The sequence below is a fragment of the Haematobia irritans genome, chromosome 4 (assembly GCF_050003625.1).
Source record: "Haematobia irritans isolate KBUSLIRL chromosome 4, ASM5000362v1, whole genome shotgun sequence".
In the NCBI taxonomy this organism is placed as follows: domain Eukaryota; kingdom Metazoa; phylum Arthropoda; class Insecta; order Diptera; family Muscidae; genus Haematobia; species Haematobia irritans.
In genome coordinates this window covers 38781952-38807762 of record NC_134400.1, presented here as the reverse complement: position 1 = coordinate 38807762, position 25811 = coordinate 38781952, and the positions used below count along the sequence as shown (strand labels likewise).

Sequence of the window (25811 nt, the reverse complement as noted above, 5' to 3'; positions counted from 1 at the left end):
CACCCTTTATCTAACTGTTAGATATGAGCTTTGCATGAATGAAAAGCAATTACACTAGCATTTTTCATGACCTCAAGCCAAACGAAAAATCCCATTAATTATAAAATTCCAAAGGTCAACTAAGAAAAACTAAACAATTTTATTTCCGGAAAAAATTTTGTCAAAATTTTATACCTAGACAAAATTTTATCTCTATAGAAAAATTGTGAAGTACATTTCATGCGTCCTTTAGATTTGTCTTTTTCTGTCATACCCACGCTATGATTTTCTAAAACAGCAGAAATTTTTCTCAGTTTGAAGTATTAATAAAAGTTTCTCAAAAAAAAAAATTGTCCACTCAGCATATTTAGTTGCATTGATATTATTAAAAGGAGCTGACATAACGAGGAAAAAATAGGTGATTTTTGTTCATTTGTGATCATGATAAAGTGGTGGATTCATTGAGTTTTGCTCACAAAATTCCCCATAATTTCCATTTTTCATACTTCTTCTTCTTTTTTTAGATTCTTTAATTAGTATCCTAATGAGTACATTAGATTTAAAACATGATAAGCTTTAATACATTTTCATATCTTTTTAAGCGTTTTAGAATAATATTTGCCACACACATGTAGCCACAAGAGCATGACACTGTCTATATCTATACCTTAATATGTTTTTTATGCATGTTAGTATACACTTACAGTTGATATTGGTATGGCGTTCTCCACACACACACACACACACGTCAGCAGGCCCATTTACAAAAATACCAACAGAGTAGCACGTGCTTACATTGCAATTTCAGTATTTTATTCAGACATTTGTGGATGTGCGTATGTGTGTGTGTGTGTATATGTCATGTCTTTAAAAAACTGTGTGTTCTTTTTTTGTTTTGTTTGGATATAAGCTTGCTTAAGGACGTATGAGAAATTCAATTGGTAAGCCTTGAATACATTTTAACGTAGTATGTGTCTGTCAGTTTGAATGTCAGCTCTCTTCCAGCTGTAAACAAAAACAATATTTTCTAAATGCTATACAAAAACAAAACAAACAAAAATACGTTCTACACTGTTTTTTAGCAGTGTAATGTTGTTTTTTGTCAAAAGAGGAATGAAGCAGAGAGAGAGAGTGGAGAATTCTCTCGTACGTGCTCAAATATGAAAGACTTTACCACATCTCTTGAGATTTTGAGCCATTAAAAATACATCTTGAGACTTAACGCCATCACATAGATGAAACGCTATTTAAACATCATTGACCCTTTATGTTATTTATACGGGGAATTGTTTATATTTTTTTGGGGGACACACAACTAGGAGCGTAGTTTATTTAATTAGGCCATTGGAGCGTATACGTTATGTACCCATTTATAGTGGTATTCGTAATAGTCATACGACAAGTAGTACAGTAAAGGGTGATACGGTCAAAATTTGGTCAATATAAACTTGACGTATTTCATTTCATGTTAGCCTGATACCGAAGCAGGCAATTGACGTCCAAATGCATTATATCTAATTATACAATTATTTTTCGAGCTTTATGGACAGATATAGATTAAGGAACATGGTTAATAGAGCCATTGAAAAGAAAACGCCAGATACAAATCTATACACGCCTGGACTGTACATGTTTCGGTTCGCATTTAAAAAACCTGAACACCCCTCATTTTGAAGGTATGTGTGTGTAGAATGTTGCTCCTATTTTGATTTTAGAATTCACTCTTCAGTTGTCAAAATGCCGTCCAAGCAAGAAGAGCAGCGTATTAAAATTTTGCTCGCGCATCGCGAAAATTCGAGCTACTCGCACGCAAAGCTGGCAAAATCGCTAAAAGTTGCCAAATCAACCGTTACAAATGTAATTAAAGTGTTTGGGGAACATTTGTCGACAGCCAGGAAGTCTGGATCGGGGGGAAATCGAAAACCGGAAGCCGCTTAGACGACAAAGAGAGTTGCCGGTAGTTTCAAGCGAAACCCTAACCTCTCTCTCCGAGATGCCGCAAATAAGCTGGGTGTATCGTCTACAACCGTGCATCGAGCCAAAAAAAACGAGCCGGACTATCGACTTACAAGAAGGTAGTGACTCCAAATCGCGATGATAAACAAAATACGACGGCCAAAGCGCGATCCCGGAGGCTGTACACGACGATGCTGACGAAGTTTGACTGCGTGGTAATGGACGACGAAACCTACGTCAAAGCCGACTACAAGCAGCTTCCGGGACAGGAGTTTTATACGGCAAAAGGAAGGGGAAAGGTAGCAGATATTTTCAAGCACATAAAACTGTCAAAGTTCGCAAAGAAATATCTGCTTTGGCAAGTCATCTGTACCTGTGGCTTGAAAAGCAGCATTTTCATAGCTTCCGGGACTGTCAACCAAGAAATTTACGTGTAAGAGTGTTTGAATAAACGTCTGCTGCCTTTCCTGAAGAAACACGGTTGTTCCGTACTGTTTTGGCCGGATTTGGCATCTTGCCATTACGGTAAAAAGGCCATGGAGTGGTACGCCGCCAACAACGTGCAGGTGGTTCCCAAGGACAAGAACCCTCCCAACACGCCAGAGCTCCGCCCAATTGAGAAATACTGGGCTATTGTCAAGCGGAACCTAAAGAAGACCAAAAAACTGCTAAGGACGAGCAGCAGTTCAAGGCAAACTGGCTTTCTGCGGCGAAGAAGGTGGACAAGGTGGCTGTACAAAATCTGATGGCAGGTGTCAAACGTGAGGCCCGGCAATTCGGATTTGGAAAAGCGAAAGCCTAACTGAATATTTTTCCTGAATTTTATACTAATTGAACTTGAAAAAGAAATTTAATTTGATTTTTTAAATAAACGATTTCACCGATTTACACGCGTTTTTCCTTGACCGTATCACCCTTTAGCCCAGAATGCTCAAGCTAGATAATAACAAGTAAAGGGTGGTTAAATTGTAAGGGCCGATGTTGAATGTGAACCACACCTAAACGCCAAGTTTTTTCCCTAATTTTATTTGACATTTCTCTATTTCAGACTTACTCAATTGGAACTATGGGGAGACACACAATCCAACAACGTGTTAAATGGTTCCAAGAAATGGCAACAGTGGATGATCAATTTTCGAAGAAAATCATCTTCAGTGATGAGGCACATTTTCACCTCAGCGGATTCGTCAATAAACAGAATTGCCGCGTTTGGGCGAATGAGAATCCAAGAGTGATTATCCAAAAACCAATGCACCCACAAAGAGTGACTGTTTGGTGGGGTTTATGGGCTGGCGGCATCATCGGACCGTATTTTTTCCAAAATGAGGCCGGTCAGGCAGTTACTGTGAATGGTGTTCGCTATCGTGAGATGATAACAAACTTTTTATGGCCCGAATTGGAAGATATGGATGTGGACGATATGTAGTTTCAGCAGGACGGTGCCACTTGCTACACAGCTAACGAAACTATGGCTCTTTTGCGCAACAAATTCAATGGCCGTGTTATCTCATGTAATGGCGATGTCAATTGGCCGCCAAGATCATGTGATTTGACACCGTTGAACTTTTTTCTTTGGCGTTATTTGAAAGAAAAGGTGCATGACGATAAGCCAGAAACAATTCAAGAGCTAAAGGATGAGATAATTCGGCACATTAACGGCATAGAACCTCCATTATGCCTCAGCGTCATCGAAAATTTGGACCCTCGGATGAAGGTGTGCCACCGAGGTCGCGGCGCCCATTTGGCCAATATTTTGTTCCATACATAATTGAGTAATACCAATATATCATAATAAAATAAAATGACAATACTTTCCTAAATAGTTTGTGTTTTATTCAAAATCAACATCGGCCCTTGAAATTTTAACCACCCTTTATATACGGCCTTAAGTTCGGCCAGGCCGAAGCTTATGTGCCCTCCACCATGGATTGCGTAGAAACTTCTACTGAAGGCTGTCATCCACAATCGAATTACTTGGGATGCGGTATCACTTGCCGATGGCAAGGTATCTTAAAACTTCCTAACACCGTCTTCTAAATTGCAAGGTAGTCCATATGTGGTATATATTAAACTAAAAAAGGCTGATTAAATACGTATAAAATTATGTTTGACAAAATTTTTTATAGAAATAAAATTTTGATAAAAGTCTATAGAAACTTTTTGAAAAATAAAATTTTGACAACATTTTCTATAGAAGTAAAACTTGGACAAATTTTTCTATAGAAATAAAATTTTAACAAAATTTTCTATAGAAATAAAGTTTTAACAAAATTTTCTATAGAAATAAAATTTTGTCAAAGTTTTCTATAGAAATAAAATTTTAACAAAATTTTCTAAAGAAATAAAATTTTGACAAAAATTTCTATAGAAATAACAATTTGACGAAATTTTCTATAGAAATAACAATTTGACGAAATTTTCTATAGAAAAATAATTTTTGACAATTTTTTCAAGAGAATTCAAATGTTGACAACAATCTCTATAGAATTAATTTTTTTTCTATAGAAATAAAATTTTGATAAAAGTTTCTATAGAAATAAAATTTTGACAAAATAAAATTTTGACAACATTTTCTATAAAAGTAAAATTTGGACAAATTTTTCTATAGAAATAAAATTTTAACAAAATTTTCTATAGAAATAAAATTTTGACAACATTTTCTATAGAAATAAAATTTTGACAAAATTTTCTATAGAAATAAAATTTTAACAAAATTTTCTATAGAAATAAAATTTTGACAAAATTTTCTATAGAAATAACATTTTGACGAAATTCTCTATAGAAATAAAATTTTGACAAAATAAAATTTTGACAACATTTTCTATAAAAGTAAAATTTGGACAAATTTTTCTATAGAAATAAAATGTTAACAAAATTTTCTATAGAAATAACATTTTGACGAAATTTTCTATAGAAATAAAATGTTGACAAAATTTTCTATAGAAATAAAATTTTGACAAAATTTTATATAGAAATAAAATGTTAACAAAATTTTCTATAGAAATAAAATATTTTGACAATTTTTTCAAGAGAATTAAAAATTTGACAACATTCTCTACAGAATTAACATTTTGACAACCTTTTCTATAGAAATAAAATTTTGCCAAAATTTTCTTTAGAAATAAAATTTTACATAATTTTCTATAGGAACAAAATTTTGACAAAATTTTTCATAAAAATAAAATTTTGACAAAATTTTCAATAAAATAAAATTTTGCTAGATTATTTTTGGCTGGAGTGGCAACCATGATTATGAACCGATATGGACCAATTTTTGTGTGATTGGGGATCGGCTATAAATAACTATAGACCTATATGAACCAATTTTGGCATGACTATTAGCGGCCATATACTAGCACCAAGTTCCAAATTTCAAACGGATCGGATGAATTTTGACCCTCCAAGAGGCTCCGGAGGACAAATCTGGGGATCGGTTTATATGGGGGCTATATATAATTACGGACTGATATGGACCAATTCTTGCATGGTTGTTAGAGACCATATACTAACACCACGTTCACTAAACCCAAAGTAAATCACACTTGAACCTTCTGAAAAAAGGTTTATGATAGTCGGCTTTTGCCGAAATAAATTTTTGTACAAACATCACTCTTTTCCTTTGCCACTGTCAAATCATCGATTTGAGTGCAAGTGACTGGGTTTATATTAAGCGTGCTTCCTCTTACTTCATTCGTTTTTATACCCTGCGCCACACTGTGGAACAGGGTATTATAAGTTAGTGCATATGTTTGCAACACCCAGAAGGAGACGAGATAAACACATGGTGTCTTTGGCAAAAATGCTCCGGGTGGGCTCTTGAGTCGATATAGCCATGCCCGTCTGTCCGTGAACACATTTTTGTAATCAAAGTCTAGGTCGCAGTTTTAGTCCAATCGACTTCAAATTTGGCACAAGTATGTGTTTTGGCTCAGAACAGAACCCTATTGATTTTTGAAGAAATTTGTTCAGATTTAGATATAGCTCCCATATATATATTTCGCCCGATATGGACTTATATGGCCACAGAAGCCAGAGTTTTACCCTAATTTGCTTAAAATTTGGCACAAGAAGAACAATTAGTACTATAGTCAAGTGTGCAAAATTTTATTGAAATAGGTTCAGATTCAGATATAGCTCCCAGAGTTTTACCCCAATTGGGTTAAAATTTTGCATAGGGAGTAGAATTAGCATTGTAGCTATACGTGCCAAATTTGGTTGAAATCTGTTCAGATTTAGATATAGCTCCAATATAAAGCTTTCGACCGATTTACACTCATATGACCACAGAGGTCAATTTCTTGCTCCGATTTAGTTTAAATTTTGCAGGGAGTAGATTTAGCATTGTAGATATGCGTGTTAAATTTGGTTGAAATCGGATCAGATTTAGATATATCTCCCAAATATAGCATTCGCCCGATTTACACGCATATGACCACAGAGGCCAATTTTTAACTCCGAATTAGTTGAAATTTTGCACAGGGAGTACAGAATTAGCATTATAGCTATGCGTGCCAGATTTGGTTGACATCGGTTCAGATTTAGATATAGCTCCCATATAGATGTTTTTCTGATTTCGACAAAAATGGTCAAAATACCAACGTTTTCCTTGTAAAATCGCCACTGCTTAGTCGAAAAGTTGTAAAAGTGACTCTAATTTTCCTAAACTTCTAATACATATATATCGAGCGATAAATCATAAATAAAGTTTTGAGAAGTTTCCTTAAAATTGCTTCAGATTTAAACGTTTCCCATATTTTTTACTAACATTGTGTCTCACCCTAGTGCATTAGCCGACTTAAATTTTGAGTCTATAGATTTTGTAGAACTCTATAAAATTCTGTCCAGATCGAGTGATATTTAAATGTATGTATTTGGGACAAACCTTTATATGTAGCCCCCAACACATTTGACGGATGTGATATGGTATTGAAAATTTAGATCTACAAAGTGGTGAAGGGTATAATATAGTCGGCCCCGCCCGACTTTAGACTTTCCTTACTTGTTTTTTTTTTTTTATAAATTGATAATTGGTTAATACGTTTGCTGCAAGTAGAGAATGCTGATGAGAAATGTGGTTATTCCGAAACGTGTATCCATCCAACCATCTTGCAGCCTATAGAGATTTGCCCAAATAAATTTGACCAACACTATTTTCCTCTGTTGGTTACGCTACTCTTGTAGTTTAGTCAACGCAATGGTTTTTAAGCTGAAATTACAACAACAAATATGATTGAAGTACAAACCAACAATAACAAAACAAAAAGAAATATAATTTTGACAAAATGTTTTAAGCTGAAATCAAAACAACAAATAAATTATATTTCTATAGAAAATTTTGTCAAAATTTTATTTCCATAGAAAATTTTCTCAAAATTTTATTTCTATAGAAAATTTTGTCAAATTTTATTTCTATAGAAAATTTTGTGAAAATTTTATTTCTATAGAAAATTTTATTACTTTAGAAAATTTTGTCAAAATTTTATTTCTATAGAAAATTTTGTCAAAATTTTATTTCTATAGAAAAGTTTGTCAAAATTTTATATATATAGAAAATTTTCTCAAAATTTTATATATATAGAAAATTTTCTCAACATTTTATACCTATAGAAAATTTTGTCAAAACTTTATATCTATAGAAAATTTTGTCAAAATTGTATATCTATAGAAAGTTTTGTCAAAAATTTATTACTTTAGAAAATTTTGTCAAAATTTTATTTCTATAGAAAATTTTGTCAAAATTTTATATTTATAGAAAATTTTGTCCAAATTTTATATCTATAGAATATTTTGTCAAAATTTTATATCTATAGAAAATTTTGTCAAAATTTTATATTAATAGAAAATTTTGTCAAAATTTTATATTAATAGAAAATTTTGTCAAAATTTTATATCTATAGAAAATTTTTTCAAAATTTTATTTCTATAGAAAATTTTGTCAAAATTTTATTTCTATAGAAAATTGTGTCAAAATTTTATATCTATAGAAAATTTTGTCAAAATTTTATATCTATAGAAAATTTTGTCAAAATTTTATATTAATAGAAAATTTTGTCAAAATATAATATCTATAGAAAATTTTGTCAAAATTTTATATATATAGAAAATTGTGTCAAAATTTTATATCTATAGAAAATTTTGTCAAAATTTTATATCTATAGAAAAGTTTGTCAAAATTTTATATCTATAGAAAATTTTTTCAAAATTTTATATCCATAGAAAATTTTGTCAAAATTTTATACCTATAGAAAATTTTGTCAAAATTTTATACCTATAGAAAATTTTGTCAAAACTTAATATCTATAGAAAATTTTGTCAAAATTTTATATTAATAGAAAATTTTGTAAAAATTTAATATCTATAGCAAATGTTGTCAAAATTTTTTTCAAAATTTTATTGCTATAGAAAATTGTGTCAAAATTTTATATCTATCGAAAATTTTGTCAAAATTTTATTTCTATAGAAAATTTTGTCAAAATTTTATATCTATAGAAAATTTTGTCAAAATTTTATATTAATAGAAAATTTTGTAAAAATTTAATATCTATAGCAAATGTTGTCAAAATTTTTTTCAAAATTTTATATCTATCGAAAATTTTGTCAAAATTTTATATCTATAGAAAATTTTGTCAAAATTTTATATCTATAGAAAATTTTGTCAAAATTTTATATTAATAGAAAATTTTGTCAAAATATAATATCTATAGAAAATTTTGTCAAAATTTTATATATATAGAAAATGTTGTCAACATTTTTTATTTCTATAGAAAATTTTCCCAAATTTTGTCAAAATTTTATTTCTATAGAAAATTTTGTCAAAATTTGACTTCTATATAAAATTTTCACAAAATTATATATTAATAGAATTTTTTTTCAAAATTTTATATCTATAGAAAATTTTGTCAAAATTGTATATCTATAGAAAATTTTGTCAAAATTTTATTTCTCTAGAAAGTTTTGTCAAAATTTTATTGCTCTAGAAAATGTTGTCAAAATTTTTTATTTCTTTAGAAAATTTTGTCAAAATTTTATTTCTCTAGAAAATTTTGTCAAAAGTTTATTTCTCTAGAAAATTGTATTTTTCGAGAAAATTTTGTCAAAATTATATTTCTCTAGAAATTTTTGTCAAAATTTTATTTGTATAGAAAATTTTGTCAAAATTTTATTTCTAGAGAAAATTTTATTTCCATAGAAAATTTTGTCAAAAATTTATTTCAATAGAAAATTTTGTCAAAATTTGAATTCTATAGAAATTTTTGTCAAAATTTTAATTCTATAGAATATTTTGTCAAAATGTTATTACTATAGAAAATTTTCTGAAAATTTTACTTCTACAGAAAATTTTATTCCTACAGACAATTTTTTCACCTCAACTTACCCAGTTTTTTACTGGGTTGGGCATATGCAAGGGACTCATAGGGTTTTCCTATGGGTCCCTTGTATATACCCAACCCTATACACCATAAAATGAAAAACCCAACTTAACAGTAATGCGCCTTTGGCATTGCCAAAATTTGATTGTAATCAAATATTGGTCCATCTCAAACATACAACCAAATAACAAATAAAAATAAACTGAAATATGTAAATGATGCCGTAGAACTTTTATTAGATTTCCATATTATTGCTTGTTTATCATCACCATGGCCCAGTGAAAGAAAATCCAAGAAAAGAAAACTCCTGTAAAAATAAACACACAAACTTAAATTTCAAACGACTGAACGTTAAGATGCCAAATAAATAAATCAATCATGAGACTACATAAAAAAAGGTGAACCTTTGACCTTTTTCGTTTTACACAATCGTGTAATGGGAACACACGAATTGAAATCAAAATTAATGGAAATTCAAGTTTTTGTGGATCCAACAGAATAATATTTATGTTCATCAAATATTTCTAAAACAAAAAAACATGAGACAAACTCAGCAAGTTTGTTAATTAAAATAATTTTGTCATCTCTATAAAAATAGGGGAGATAAAGTATAGTGCCAAATTTTTCTACTATCGAAAGAAAAAGATCCGAAATATTGTGGTCATCTGGGGTTTTAAATATAATTTGTTGTTGTTGTTTTTTTTATCACATGGTATTATGATCCATCTTGGACAACATCAAAAAATTTGTCCTTGAACACAATCTCGTTTATTCTCTTACATTTTAACCTTGACCATGTAAGACTACAGTCTATTGCCACAAATGAATAGCATCCATGAAATATTTGTTCATTTATACATTCACTCTAATTTAATCCATTAGTCTGGTCATTTATCATTTTTGCCTTTCGATTTCGTTTGTATTTTCATTTCCTTAGGTTCCAAAACAAGATGGTAATTAGAGCCCGCCTGGTGTTTTCTTTCTGAGTAAATGACTTAACTAATTGATTGGTTAGAAAACTTGTAATAATTAGCCTATGATACAACATCAGAGTGATCAATTAAATGTGCGATACATTGGGGCAAAAGATAATAATATTGTATACAGAAAAATATATCAACAAAATATTTCAAAAAATAATAATAATTTAATTTAACCTTTAATTTAATTTGTCAAAATTTTATTTTTTTAGAAACTTTTCTCAAAATTTTATTTTTATAGAAAATTTTCTCAAAATTTTATTTCTATAGAAAAATTTGTCAATTTTTTTCTCAAATTTTTCTTTTTATTGAAAATTTTTGCAAAATTTTGTTTCCATAGAAAATTTTCTCAACAATGTATTTCTATAGAAAATTTTGTGAACCTTTTATTTGTGTAGAAAATTTTGTAAACATGTTATTTCTATAAAAATTTTGTCAAAATTTTATTTCTATAAAAAAATTTTGAGAAAATTGAATTCTATTGATGTTTTTGCAAAATGTTATTTCTATAGCAAATTATTGCAAAATTTTATTTCTACAGAAAATTTTGTTAAAATTTCATTTCTATAAAAATTTTTCTCAAAATTATATTTTTGTAGAAAATTTTGTCAAAATTGTATTTCCATAGAAAATTTTGTCAAAATTTTATTTCTATTGAAAAAATTATTTCCGTAGAAGATTTTGTCAAAATTTTATTTCTGTAGAAAATTTTGTCAAAATTTTATTTCTGTAGAAAATTTTGTCAAAATTTTATATCTATAGGAAATTTTATCAAAAGTTTATTCCTGTAGAAAATTTTGTCAACATTTTATTTCTATAGAAATTTTTGTCAATATTTTTTTTCAATAGAAAATTTTTCCAAATTTTATTTTAATAGAACATTTTGTCAAAATTTTACTTCTATAGAAAATTTTATCAAAAACTTATTTCTATAGAAAATTTTGTCAAAATTTTATTTATATAAAATATTTTGTTAAAATGTTACTTTTAACGAAAATTTTGTCAAAATTTTATATCTATAGATATTTGTCAAATTTTTATTTCTATTAGAAAATTTTGTCAAAACTTTATCTCTATAGAAAATTAATCAAAATTTTATTTCTATAGAAAATCATGTCAACATTTTATTTCTATAGAAAATTTTGCCAAACTTTATTCCTATAGCAAAATTTTATTTCTATAGAAAATTTTTTCATAATTTTATTTCTACAGAAATTTTTGTTAAAATTTCATTTCTATTAAAATTTTTCTCAAAACTATATTTTTGTAGCAAATTTTGTCAAAATTGTATTTCCATAGAAAATTTTGTCAAAATTTTATTTCTATTGAAAAAATTATTTCTGTAGAAAATTTTGTCAAAATTTTATTTCTGTAGAAAACTTTGTCAAAATTTTATTTCTGTCGAAAATTTTGTCAACATTTTATTTCTATAGAAATTTTTGTCAATATTTTTTTTGTTCAATAGAAATTTTTGCCAATATTTAATTTTAATAGAAAATTTTGTCAAAATGTTATTCCAATAGAAAATTTTGTTAAAATTTTATTTCTATAGAAAATTTTATCAAAAACTTATTTCTATAGAAAATTTTGTCAAAATTTTATTTCTATAAAATATTTTGTTAAAATGTTACTTCTAGCGAAAATGTTGTCAAAAATTTATATCTATAGAAATATTTGTCAAAATTTTATTTCTATTAGAAAATTTTGTCAAAATTTTATCTCTATAGAAAATTAGTCAAGATTTTATTTCTATAGAAAATCGTGTCAAAATTTTATTTCTCTAGAAAATTTTGCCAAATTTTTATTCCTACAGCAAAATTTTTGCAAATTTTTGTTTTTCTATAGAAAAATTTTTCATAATTTTATTTCTACAGAAAATTTTGTTAAAATTTCATTTCTATAAAAATTTTTCTGAAAATTATATTTTTTTAGAAAATTTTGTCAAAATTGTATTTCCATAGAAAATTTTGTCAAAATTTTATTTCTATTGAAAAAATTATTTCTGAAAAAAAATTTGTCAAAATTTTATTTCTGTAGAAAATTTTGTCAACACTTTATTTCTATAGAAATTTTTGGTCAATATTTTTTTTTCAATAGAAAATTTTTCAAAATTTTACTTTAATAGAACATTTTGCCAAAATTTTATTCCAATAGAAAATTTGGTTAAAATTTTATTTCTATAGAAAATATTTTCAAAATTTTATTTCTATAAAATATTTTGTTAAAATTTTACTTCTAACGAAAATTTTGTCAAAATTTTATATCTATAGAAATATTTTTCAAAATTTTATCTCTATAGAAAATTAATCAAAATTTTATTTCTATAGAAAATCATGTCAAAATTTTATTTCTATAGAAAATTTTGCCAAACTTTATTCTTATAGCAAAATTTTTGCAACATTTTATTTCTATAGAAAATTTTCTCATAATTTTATTTCTACAGAAAATTTTGTTAAAATTTCATTTCTATAAAAATTTTTCTCAAAATTATATTTTTGTAGAAAATTTTGTCAAAATTGTGTTTCCATAGAAAATTTTGTCAAAATTTTATTTTTATTGAAAAAATTATTTCTGTAGAAAATTTTTTCAAAATTTTATTTCTTTAGGAAATTTTGTCAAAATTTTATTCCTGTAGAAAATTTAGTCAACATCTTATTTCTATAGAAATTTTTGACAATATTTTTTTCAATAGAAAATTTTTCCAAATTTTATTTTAATAAAACATTTTGTCAAAATTTTTTTTCTATAGAAAATTTTATCAAAAACTTAGTTCTATAGAAAACTTTGTCAAAATTTTATTTCTATAAAATATTTTGTTAAAATGTTACTTCTAACGAAAATTTTGTTAAAATTTTACTTCTAACGAAAATTTAGTCAAAATTTTATAGCTATAGAAATATTTTTCAAAATTTTATCTCTATAGAAAATTAACCAAAATTTTATTTCTATAGAAAATCATGTCAAAATTTTATTTCTATAGAAAATTTTGCCAAACTTTATTCTTATAGCAAAATTTTTTCAACATTTTATTTCTATAGAAAATTTTCTCATAATTTCATTTCTACAGAAAATTTTGTTAAAATTTCATTTCTATAAAAATTTTTCTCAAAATTATATTTTTGTAGAAAATTTTGTCAAAATTGTGTTTCCATAGAAAATTTTGTCAAAATTTTATTTCTATTGAAAAAATTATTTCTGTAGAAAATTTTTTCAAAATTTTATTTCTTTAGGAAATTTTGTCAACATTTTATTTCTATAGAAATTTTTGTCAATATTTTTTTTTTTCAATATTTTTGTTTTCAATTTTGACAAAATTTTATTTTAATAGAAAATTTTGTCGAAATTTTATTCCAATAGAAAATTGTTCAAATTTTATTTCTATAAAAAAACTTGTCAAAACTTTTGTTTCTATAGAAAATGTTGTTAAAATTGTATTTCTATACAAAATTTTGTCAATATATTATTTCTATAAAGAAAATTTTGTCAAAATTTTATTTTTGTAAAATATTTTGTTAAAATTTTATTTTTAACGAAAATTTTGTCAAAATTTTATATCTATAGAAATATTTGTCAAAATTTTATTTCTATTAGAAAATTTTGTCAAACTTTTATCTCTATAGAAAATTAGTCAAGATTTTATTTCTATAGAAAATCGTGTCAAAAGTTGATTTCTATAGAAAATTTTGCCAAACTTTTATTCCTATAGCAAAATTTTTGCAAAATTTTATTTCTATAGAAAAAATTTTCATAATTTTATTTCTACAGAAAATTTTGTTAAAATTTCATTTCTATAAAAAATTTTCTAAAAATTATATTTTTTTAGAAAATTTTGTCAAAATTGTATTTCCATAGAAAATTTTGTCAAAATTTTATTTCTATTGAAAAAATTATTTCTGTAGAAAATTTTGTCAAAATTTTGTTTCTGTAGAAAATTTTGTCAACATTTTATTTCTATAGAAGTTTTTGTCAATATTTTTTTTTCAATAGAAAATTTTGTCAATATTTTATTTTAATAGAAAATTTTGTCAAAATTTTATTCCAATAGAAAATTTTGTTAAAATTTTATTTCTATAGAAAATTTTATCAAAAATCTATTTCTATAGAAAGTTTTGTCAAAACTTTTGTTTCTATAGAAAATTTTGTCAAAATTTTATTTCTATAGAAAATCGTTTCAAAATTGTATTTCTATAAAAAATTCTGCCAAACTTTTATTCCTGTTTGCTATAGGAATAAATTGCAAAATTTTATTTCTATAGAAAATTTTTTCATAATTTTATTTCTACAGAAAATTTTTGTAAAATTTTGATATGATTTTCTATAGAAATAAAATTTTGACAACATTTTGTATAGAAATAAAATTTTGACAAAATTTTCTATAGAAATAAAATTTTGACAAAATTTTCTATAGAAATAAAATTTTTACAAGACTTTCTACAGAAATAAAATTTTGACAAGATTTTCTATAAAAATTTGCTGTGTTTTAGGCACAGTAGAAAATTTGAATTTATTATTATCTAGCTTGAGCATTTTTGGCTACTTTACTACGTGTCGTATGATTATTACGAATACCACGATTTACGAATGGGTACATAACGTATACGCTCCAAAGGCCTAATCAAATAAACTAAATACCTAGTTGAACGTCTCCAAAATAACAAGTAAGAATAAATGCCAATTATTCAATTAAATTAACTAAAAAAACCAAAATTAATTTAAATTTAAATATTTATACTTTAAATGTAAATATTAACATTTTAAATTTAACAACCCATCAAAAAATACTTGAGCAATAAGAGTTTAGAGTTTAGCTGCTCTAAATCGGGATATCGCCCACAAAAATCAGCGCTGATTCGGTTGTTTTGTAAGAAGTTAGTACTGCCCCTCTCTCTTACAATCCTGCTGAAATAGTGCTCCATTTTTTGCTGGGCAATAATGAAAAATTTCAATCAAAATTTAAATTAATTTAAGTTTTTTTTTAATTTAATTGAATAATTGGCATTCATTATTATTTGTTAAATTTAATTTAAATTAAATTTAAAGGTTCAAATTTTTCTTTAATTTTAATTTAAGTTTTTTTTATTCAATTTAATATAACTGAATAATTGGCACTTATTCTTATTTGTTATTCGCTGACCTCGGTGATTATTGTCTTGCGAATATTTCTAAAATTTCTACGACTCACGCATTTGGACTACCATTTCCTTAAACACTAAAAGCATTAAGGTAGGGTTACACTGCAACAAAAGGTTTTATTCATTTTCACTATTACAAAAATGGCCCTTTTGCTTACATTGACTCTCATTGACACTCAAATATTAGACCAGTGTAACTTAACTAAGCAATGAAACACACCTTAAAGTTTAGTGTGTGTGTGTGTGTGAATGTGCGATATGGAAATACTAAATTCACAAAGAATAATAGCTAGAAAATACATAAAAAAGAAAGGGGTCGCATGTTGGTCAATAGTTTCATAGCTGTTAGTCTATATAGGAAAAAAATCTTCTACAAATTGGCATAATCGCAGAATGGGGGCTGACATTTATTCGTGCGTTCATTTCAATTGCGTTCGTCTTTGTTTTAGGGTTTAATTGTAGTGGAAATATCTTTTTGTTTTTTGCAATACGAAAAAAACTGCAAGCTTTATAGGTCAAAGTAAAAGACATTCTTACTTTTTACATTATCGAGGAAAAGTAGATTGACGCTAAGGATAATTGAAGAGTTAAAGACAAAGAGCTAAACGGCTGGTTTCAAATTATTTTGAAACCATTGTTTTCTGTAGAAATAAAATGTTAACAAAATTTTCTATAGAAATAAAATTTTGCTATAGAAATAAAATTTTGACAAAATTTTCTATAGAAATACAATTTTTACAAAATTTTGCTGTAGAAATAAAATTTTTACAAAATTCCGAATAGAAATAAAATTTTGACAAAATTTTCTATAGAAATAAAATTTTGACAAAATTTTGCTATAGAAATAAAATTTTGACAAAATTTTCTATAAAAATAAAATTTTGACAAAACTTTGCTATAGAAATAAAATTTTGACAAAATTTTCTATAGAAATAAAATTTTTACAAAATTTTGCTAAAGAAGTAAATTTTGACAAAATTTTGCTATAGATATAAAAATATGACAAAATTATCTATAGAAATAAAATTTTGATAAAATTGTCTTAAACTTAAGTATCTTCAAAATTTTAAATTTTAGTGTTAGGTCATACTATGGAAATAAAACTTTGCAAAAATTTTCTATAGAAATAAAATTTTATCAAAATTTTGCTATAGAAATAAAATTTTTACAAAATTTTGCTATAAATATAAATTTTGACAAAATTTTCACTAGAAAAAAAATGTTGACAAAATTTTGACCAGTAACAAAATTTTGACAACATTTTGCTATAGAAATAAAATTTTGCAAAAATTTTCTATAAAAATAAAATTTTGACAAAATTTTCTATAGAAATAAAATTTTGACAAAATTTTCTATAGAAATAAAATTTTGACAAAATTTTCTATAGAAATAAAATTTTGGCAAAATTTTCTATAGAAATAAATTTTTGACAAAATTTTCACTAGAAATAAAATGTTGACAAAATTTTCTATAGAAATAAAATTGTTACAAAATTTTCACCAGAAATAAAATTTTGAAATAAAAGTTTGACAAAATTTTCTATAGAAATAAATTTTTGTACAAAATTTTGCTAAGAAATAAATTTTTGCTACAGAAATAAAATTTTGCAAAATTTTCTATAGAAATAAAATTTTGACAAAATTCTGCTATATAAATACAGTTTTGACAAAATTTTCTTTGGAAATAAAATTTTGACAAAATTTTCTATAGAAATAAAATTTTGACAAAATTTTCTATAGAAATAAATTTTTGACAAAATTTTATATAGAAATAAAATGTTGACAAAATTTTATATAGAAATAAAATTTTTACAAAATTTTCACTAGAAATAAAATTTTGAAATTAAAGTTTGACAAAATTTTCTATAGAAATAAAATTTTTGACAAAATTTTGCTATAGAAATAAATTTTTGCTACAGAAATAAAATTTTGACAAAATTTTCTATAGATATATAGTTTTGACAAAATTATCTATAGAAATAAAATTTTGATAAAATTGTCTTAAACTTAAGTATCTTAAGTTAGGTCATACTATGGAAATAAAACTTTGACAAAATTTTCTATAAAAATAAAATTTTGACAAAATTTTCTATAAAAATAAAATTTTGACAAAATTTTTTATAGAAATAAAATTTTGACAAAAATTTCTATAGAAATAAAATTTTTACAAAATTCTGCTATAGAAATACAATTTTGAAAAAATGTTCTATAGAAATAAAATTTTGACAAAATTTTTGCTATAGAAATAAAATTTTGACAAAATTTTCTACAGAAATAAAATTTTGCTATAGGAATAAATTTTTGCTATAGAAATAAAATTTTGACAAAATTTTGCTATAGAAATAAAATTTTGACAAAATTTCTATAGAAATAAAATTTTGACAAAATTTTCACTAGAAATAAAATGTTGACAAAATTTTCTATAGAAATAAAATTTTGACAAAATTTTCTATAGAAATAAAATTTTGACAACATTTTCACTAGAAATAAAATGTTGACAAAATTTTCTATAGAAATAAAATTTTGACAAAATGTTGCTATAGAAATAAAATTTTGACAAAATTTTCTATAGAAATAAAATTTTGACAAAACTTTGCTATAGAAATAAAATTTTTGAGAAAATTTTCTATAGAAATAAAATTTTTACAAAATTTTGCTAAAGAAATAAATTTTGACAAAATTTTGCTATAGAAATAAAAAATATGACAAAATTATCTATAGAAATAAAATTTTTGATAAAATTGTCTTAAACTTAAGTATCTTCAAAATTTTAAATTTTAGTGTTAGGTCATACTATGGAAATAAAACTTTGCAAAAATTTTCTATAGAAATAAAATTTTATCAAAATTTTGCTATAGAAATAAAATTTTTACAAAATTTTGCTATAGAAATAAAATTTTAACAAAATTTTCTATAGAAATAAAATTTTGACAAAATTTTCTATAGAAATAAAATTTTGACAAAATTTTCACTAGAAATAAAATGTTGACAAAATTTTGACCAGTAACAAAATTTTGACAACATTTTGCTATAGAAATAAAATTTTGACAAATTTTTCTATAGAAATAAAATTTTGACAAATTTTTCTATAGAAATAAAATTTTGACAAAATTTTCTATAGAAATAAAATTTTGACAAAATTTTCTATAGAAATAAAATTTTGACAAAATTTTCTAGAAAAATAAAATTTTGACAAAATTTTCTATGGAAATAAAATTTTGACAAAATTTTCTGTAGAAATAAAATTTTGACAAAATTTTCTATAGAAATAAAATTTTGACAAAATTTTCTTTGGAAATAAAATTTTGACAAAATTTTCTATAGAAATAAAATTTTGACAAAATTTTCTATAGAAATAAAATTTTGATAAAATTTTCTATAGAAATAAAATTTTGACAAAATTTTCTATAGCAATAAAATTTTGACAAAATTTTCCCTAGAAATAAAATGTTGACAAAATTTTCTATAGAAATAAAATTTTTACAAAATTTTCACTAGAAATAAAATTTTGACAAAATTTTCTATAGAAATAAAATTTTGCAAAAATTTTCTATAGAAATAAAAGTTTGACAAAATTTTCTATAGAAATAAAATTTTGACAAAATTTGCTATAGAAATAAAATTTTGACAAAATTTTCTATAGATACAAAGTTTTTACAAAATTTTCACTAGAAATAAAATGTTGACAAAATTTTCACCAGTAACAAAATTTTGATAAAATTTTCTATAGAAATAAAACTTTGCAAAAATTTCTATAGATATAAAATTTTTACATAATTTTCTATAGAAATAAAATTTTGACAAATTTTTCTATAGAAATGAAATTTTGACAAAATTTTCTGTAGAAATAAAATTTTGACAAAATTTTCTATAGAAATAAAATTTTTTGTGGAAATAAAATTTTGACAAAATTTTCTATAGAAATACAATTTTGACAAATTTTTCTATAGAAATAAAATTTTGACAAAATTTTCTATACAAATAAATTTATAACAAAATTTTCACTAGAAATAAAATGTTGACAAAATTTTCAATAGAAATAAAATTTTGCAAAAATTTTCTATAGAAATAAAAGATTGACAAAATTTTCTATAGAAATAAAATTTTGACAAAATTTTGCTATAGAAATAAAATTTTGACAAAATTTTCTATAGAAACAAAATTTTTACGAAATTTTCACTAGAAATAAAATTTTTACGAAATTTTCAATAGAAATCAAATGTTGACAAAATTTTCACCAGTAACAAAATTTTGATAAAATTTTCTATAGAAATAAAACTTTGTAAAAAATTTCTATAGAAATAAAATTTTGACATAATTTTCTATAGAAGCAAAATTTTGACAAATTTTTCTATAGAAATAAAATGTTGACAAAATTTTCTATAGAAATAAAATTTTTACAAAATTTTCTATAGAAATAAAATTTTTACAAAATTTTCAATAGAAATAAAATTTTGACAAAATTTTCACCAGTAACAAAATTTTGATAAAATTTTCTATAGAAATAAAACTGCAAAAATTTTCTATAGAAATAAAAGTTTGACAAAATTTTCTATAGAAATAAAATTTTGACAAAATTTTGCTATAGAAATAAAATTTTGACAAAATTTTCTATAGAAACAAAAATTTTACGAAATTTTCACTAGAAATAAAATTTTTACGAAATTTTCAATAGAAATCAAATGTTGACAAAATTTTCACCAGTAACAAAATTTTGATAAAATTTTCTATAGAAATAAAACTTTGTAAAAAATTTCTATAGAAATAAAATTTTGACATAATTTTCTATAGAAGCAAAATTTTGACAAATTTTTCTATAGAAATAAAATGTTGACAAAATTTTCTATAGAAATAAAATTTTTACAAAATTTTCTATAGAAATAAAATTTTTACAAAATTTTCAATAGAAATAAAATTTTGACAAAATTTTGACAAATTTTTCTATAGAAATAAAATGTTGACAAAATTTTCTATAGAAATAAAATTTTTACAAAATTTTCTATAGAAATAAAATTTTGACAAAATTTTCACTAGAAATAAAATGTTGACAAAATTTTGACCAGTAACAAAATTTTGACAACATTTTGCTATAGAAATAAAATTTTGACAAATTTTTCTATAGAAATAAAATTTTGACAAAATTTTCTATAGAAATAAAATTTTGACAAAATTTCTATAGAAATAAAATTTTGACAAAATTTTCTAGAAAAATAAAATTTTGACAAAATTTTCTATGGAAATAAAATTTTGACATAATTTTCTATAGAAATGAAATGTTGGCAAATTTTTCTATAGAAATAAAATTTTGACAAAATTTTCTATAGAAATAAAATTTTGACACAATTTTCACCAGTAACAAAATTTTGATTAAATTTTCTATAGAAATAACATTTTGACAAAATGTTCCATAGAAATAAAATTTTGTATAGAAATAAGTTTATAGAAATAAAATTTTGACAAAATTTTCTATAGAAATAAAATTTCGCCAAAATTTTTTGTGGAAATAAAATTTTGACATAATTTTCTATAGAAATAAAATTTTGACAAATTTTCTATAGAAATAAAATTTTGACAAATATTTCTATAGAAATAAAATTTTGACAAAATTTTCTATAGAAATAAAATTTTGACAAAATTTTCTATAGAAATAACATTTTGACGAAATTTTCTATAGAAATAAAATTTGAAGACAATTTTCTATAGAAATAAAATTTTCAGAAAATTTTCTATAGAAATAAAATTTTGACAAAATTTTATAGAAATAAAATTTTGACAAAATTTTCTAGAGAAATAAAATTTTGACAAAATTTTTTGACAAAAACTCATCAGATGAGTGCATACAAACATTAGACAATAAAGAAGAACAAGAGAACGCGAGAGTACGTTTAGCTTCTCTTATAGATGACCACATACAAAAGACTAAACCAAATAAGAAAGAGAAATTTATACTTGACACAGTGGGGGAGACACGGAAATATCTAAAGGAAAATAAAGATTTACTTATTCTAACTGCTGATAAAGGGGGAAAAACCGTAGCGATGTATAAAGACGATTATGAAATAAAGATGAAAAATATTTTAAGAGATATTTGTACATATAGACGCTTAAAAAGAGATCCGACATCAACACTACAAACCAAAAATAACAAACTGGTGGAAAAATTATTCAGAATGAACATCATTGACACCAACGAAAAATTAAAATTGATATGTAAAACTGCTAACGCCCCTCGAATTTATGGACTTCCGAAGATACATAAGGAAGGAGTCCCTGTAAGACCGATATGTTCTTCAATAAATTCCCCCTCTTATGAACTATCAAAATATATTGTAAATATTTTGAAAAATTTGACGAAAGATTCCAAATATAATGTAAAGGACGCAATTGAATTTACGAATAAAACCAGTAATATTAAGATTGAGGACAATGAAACAATGATCTCGTTTGACGTAGTATCTCTTTTCCAAGCATTCCAGTAAATTTGGCGATTAAGATTATAAAAGAAAAATGGGACGAAATAAAGGACTATACGAAGATACCGATGGATATTTTTATAGAAATGTTAACTTTTTGTATAAAGGACTCAAGATATTTTGTATATGATGACAAGGTGTATGAGCAACGTAAAGGAATGCCAATGGGATCACCAGCTTCACCTATTATCGCCGATATTGTAATGGAAGTACTCTTGGACTCAGTATTGGAAAAATTGACTATTAAACCAAAAATAATGACAAAATATGTAGATGATCTGTTCTGTATTTTGAATAAAAATGACGTTCAGGCCACTTTATCAGCTTTAAACGCCTTTGATAGACAAATTCAATTTACGATGGAAACAGAAGAGGACAACAAGTTACCATACTTAGATACCATAATTCTAAGGCACAGAAATGGAATAAAAATTAACTGGTATCAAAAGCCAACAGCCACAGGACGATTGATAAATTTCAACTCCAAACATCCTAGACGAGTTATAATGAATACGGCTACAAATTTTATAAGAAGAGTACACGATATCAGCGACAAAATATTTCATAAGGACAACGAAGATAAGATAAGGACCATATTGCGATTAAATGATTTCCCGAATAAGACGATTGACGACCTAATACAACATGCAAAAGAACAACAACATATCAAACATGACGAAATTGAACCCAAAATTTATAAACCCTTGACATATGTCCCCCAATTCTCGGAAAGATTCAAATCATCTAACATGCTAAATAAGGACAAATTTCAAATTGCACAAAGGACTCATAATACAGTAAATCAATTCTTCAGCAAGACAAAATCTAAAATTAAGAAAGAAGACAAGTCAAACGTAGTATATAAGATCAAATGCAATGGAAATGACTCTGATACTTGCCAAAAAGTATATATTGGTACAACAAAAACCAAATTAAAAACTAGACTCTCAGGGCATAAATATGATCAGAAAGCCACTGATAAGCCCTTGGAGCAAAAGACGGCACTTGCAGCACATTGCACTTTAACAGGACACAAACCAAACTTTAAGGACGTAGATATTTTGACGCAAGAAACCAATTATAAAAGGAGATTTACTCTGGAGATGCTACATATTATAAATGTACCTGCAGAAAGACGAATGAATTTTAAGACTGATACGGACCATTGTGCACATATTTATAGAAATATTGTACAAAAATATAGAAAGACAGATTAGCTTTTAGTTGTAAATATACTCCCTTGTAAAGAAGTTCACTGTTCTTTAAATTTAAATGTAATTATCTGTGTTTTTCATGTAATGATATATTTTTTTGTTAATGTGTTAAATGTTTTTTCTTTTTGTTTAAAGTAATTTCCCTGAAGACGAGCATCGGAGATGTCTCGAAATATTGGAAAATTTTAAATATAAAAATACAACTCAAAAAACAACAACATCTGTTTTTATTCACATGACCTCAAGCCGAACTAAGCAAATATAATTGAAATAAAATTTTGTATAGAAATAAAATTTTGACAAAATTTTCTATAGAAATACAATTTTGACAAATATTTCTATAGAAATAAAATTTTGACAAAAAATTGAATTTACAACAACCCAAGTAATTCGATTTGTGTATGACCCTCCTGAGTAGAACTTTGTACACAATATATGGTGGAGGGTACCTAAGATTCAACCTAGCCGAACTTCAACCCGGTTTAACTTTCTGTAGTATTTGCTTTTTATGTCACGTGTTAATAAAAAACACTTTCCCTTTTGTTATGGAAGAATTTGATAATAATAAACTAGTAATTACATAGCATACTGTGTGTATATGTATATGTGTATATTGTAGCAAATTGTACTTACCTTTTGTTTTTGTAAATCAAATGTGACCATTCAATTGCAAACATTGTCTATCTGATCTGAGAGGTGAGAGAAAAGTGAGAGGCAATGAACAACATCTGTAGTAGCAGAGCAATGTTAGAGAATGAGAACAAACAGAATGTTATTGGTGATACCACCACCCACTTTCGCACTCAAACACCCACACACACACACACAACTAATAGATGCAGCTAAATTGTGATGCAACAGCAACAATAAAATATCCAAAGACAAAAATGCAGCTTTCGTTTTGGATTTTTGTTTTTATTATATATTTGTTATTTTCGCATTTAACAACCTAGATATGAAATATTTAAATTTTTAAATAATTTTTAATTTTATTTCATTTATTTTAATACAAATAAATTTTCTGCAAATGAAAATATACCAAAAAATCAATTTTTTATGTTGGCCACTTTTTTTCTGTAATCCCAATTATGTTTTGGTATTTCATTCTTCTTCCCACTATGACCATAATACTGCTACAAAAACAACAACAATTCAGGCACACTTACACGCAATCCAGTGGTCATGGCTATGCGTGATAGAAAATTATAAACAAAATTAAATGTTTACTAGAACGCAATGGACATTCACAATCACAACCAAACCAATGACTAACCGAACAGGGGCCCGGCATTTGTGTGGACACACTGCGAAAAATAAAAACAACAACAAGAATAATATTTGTTGAAAATACAGCCACCATTTGAGATAGACATGATAATTGGATCTACATTTTTACCCTACACTTTAAAGGTCGCCAGATTGAAGATGCGCGAGATATCTATATCTATCTAATAGGTTGGAGAGTAAGGTTGGTACTACAAAATACCAAAGTACCGATTATATCGTCAGAAATGGGTCAAAATACCGCAGAGTAACTTCAGAATGCAGCAGGTGATGGCTATGTAGACCGTTTGAAGGTTAAAGTCAAAGGAACAAAAATCTACAATGATTCTAAAAGTTGATATTATTTACGAAATGTTATGCTTTTGACAGTTGCAATTTAAAACAAGTAAGGAAAGTCTAAAGTCGGGCGGGGCCGACTATATTATACCCTGCACCACTTTGTAGATCTAAATTTTCGATACCATATCACATCCGTCAAATGTGTTGGGGGCTATATATAAAGGTTTGTCCCAAATACATACATTTAAATATCACTCGATTTGGACAGAATTTGATAGACTTCTACAAAATCTATAGACTCAAAATTTAAGTTGGCTAATGAACTAGGGTGGAACACAATGTTTGTAAAAAAATATGAGAAAGATTTAAATCTGAAGCAATGTTAAGGAAACTACGCAAAAGTTTATTTGTGATTTATCGCTCGATATATATGTATTAGAAGTTTAGGAAAATTAGAGTCATTTTTACAACTTTTCGACTAAGCAGTGGCGATTTTACATGGAAATGTTGGTCGAAATCAGAAAAACATATATATGGGAGCTATATCTAAATCTGAACCGATGTCAACCAAATTTGGCACGCATATCTACAATGCTAATTCTACTCCCTGTGAAAAATTTCAACTAAATCGGAGTTAAAAATTGGCCTCTGTGGTCATATGAGTGTAAATCGGACGAAAGCTATATATGGCAGATATATCTAAATCTGAACCGATGTCAACCAAATTTGGCACGCATATCTACAATGCTAATTCTACTCCCTGTGAAAATTTTCAACTAAATCGGAGTTAAAAATTAGCCTCTGTGGTCATATGAGTGTAAATCGGACGAAAGCTATATATGGCAGATATATCTAAATCTGAACCGATGTCAACCAAATTTGGCACGCATAGCTACAATGCTAATTCTACTCCATGTGCAAAATTTCAACTAAATCGGAGTTAAAAATTGGCCTCTGTGGTCATTTGAGTGTAAATCGGGCGAAAGCTATATATGGGAGCTATATCTAAATCTGAACCGATTTCAACCAAATTTGACACGCATAGCTACAATGCTAATTCTACTCCCTGTGCAAAATTTCAACTAAATCGGAGCAAAAAATTGGCCTCTGTGGTCATTTGAGTGTAAATCGGGCGAAAGCTATAT

General features: G+C 25.5%; 1 protein-coding gene across 1 annotated transcript in view; it reads right to left on the bottom strand.

The window, feature by feature from the left end:
* rdgC (retinal degeneration C) overlaps window positions 1–25811 on the bottom strand; it is a 262547-nt gene that overhangs the window by 235412 nt on the left and 1324 nt on the right. The window contains exon 2 of the mRNA XM_075306228.1: window positions 23737–23792. The gene's annotated coding sequence lies outside the window, so the exon portion shown is untranslated. The remainder of the gene's footprint in view (window positions 1–23736; window positions 23793–25811) is intronic.